Here is a 1,305-nt window from a genome sequence, read left to right on the forward strand (position 1 = left end):
GTCCCTGCGCCCGGGACCGCCATGGGACCCTCGTCAGCTGAGGGGACACCGAGGGGTCTCTGCCTCCCCTGGGGACGCAGATGAGGGGGGTACGGAGGGGGTCCCAGCCCCGGGGACACTGAGGGGACATGAGGGGACCGTGTGCTGAGAGACACTGTGAGGGACCTGCTGTGGGGTGGGGGACACTGAGGGGTGCCTGCCCTGGAAACAGCAAGGGACCGTCCATGGCATGAGGGGACACTGCTGGGCCGAGGGGTCTCTGCCTCCCCTGGGGACGCAGATGAGGGGGGTACGGAGGGGGTCCCAGCCCCGGGGACACTGAGGGGACATGAGGGGACCGTGTGCTGAGAGACACTGTGAGGGACCTGCTGTGGGGTGGGGGACACTGAGGGGTGCCTGCCCTGGAAACAGCAAGGGACCGTCCATGGCATGAGGGGACACTGCTGGGTCCAAGTTCCAACAGAGACTGTGAGGGACCTGCTGTGGGATGGGGGACACCGGGGGGTCCCTGGTGGGTTCAGGTTCCAACAGAGACTGTGAGGGACCTGCTGTGGGATGGGGGACACCGGGGGGTCCCTGGTGGGTTCAGGTTCCAACAAAGACTGTGAGGGACCTGCTGTGGGATGGGGGACACCGGGGGGTCCCTGGTGGGTTCAGGTTCCAACAAAGACTGTGAGGGACCTGCTGTGGGATGGGGGACACCGGGGGGTCCCTGGTGGGTTCAGGTTCCAACAAAGACTGTGAGGGACCTGCTGTGGGATGGGGGACACCGGGGGGTCCCTGGTGGGTTCAGGTTCCAACAGAGACTGTGAGGGACCTGCTGTGGGATGGGGGACACCGGGGGGTCCCTGGTGGGTTCAGGTTCCAACAAAGACTGTGAGGGACCTGCTGTGGGATGGGGGACACCGGGGGGTCCCTGGTGGGTTCAGGTTCCAACAGAGACTGTGAGGGACCTGCTGTGGGATGGGGGACACCGGGGGGTCCCTGGTGGGTTCAGGTTCCAACAAAGACTGTGAGGGACCTGCTGTGGGATGGGGGACACCGGGGGGTCCCTGGTGGGTTCAGGTTCCAACAGAGACTGTGAGGGACCTGCTGTGGGATGGGGGACACCGGGGGGTCCCTGGTGGGTTCAGGTTCCAACAAAGACTGTGAGGGACCTGCTGTGGGATGGGGGACACCGGGGGGTCCCTGGTGGGTTCAGGTTCCAACAGAGACTGTGAGGGACCTGCTGTGGGATGGGGGACACCGGGGGGTCCCTGGTGGGTTCAGGTTCCAACAAAGACTGTGAGGGACCTGCTGTGGGAT

At 65.1% G+C, this 1,305-nt stretch overlaps 1 protein-coding gene across 1 annotated transcript in view; it reads right to left on the reverse strand.

The window, feature by feature from the left end:
* KLF2 (Kruppel-like factor 2) overlaps positions 1–1,305 on the reverse strand; it is a 5,983-nt gene that overhangs the window by 2,212 nt on the left and 2,466 nt on the right. The gene's annotated exons all lie outside the window — the stretch shown is intronic.

Source organism: Charadrius vociferus, unplaced genomic scaffold, assembly GCF_000708025.1.
Source record: "Charadrius vociferus isolate BGI_N301 unplaced genomic scaffold, ASM70802v2 scaffold291, whole genome shotgun sequence".
Taxonomy (NCBI): domain Eukaryota; kingdom Metazoa; phylum Chordata; class Aves; order Charadriiformes; family Charadriidae; genus Charadrius; species Charadrius vociferus.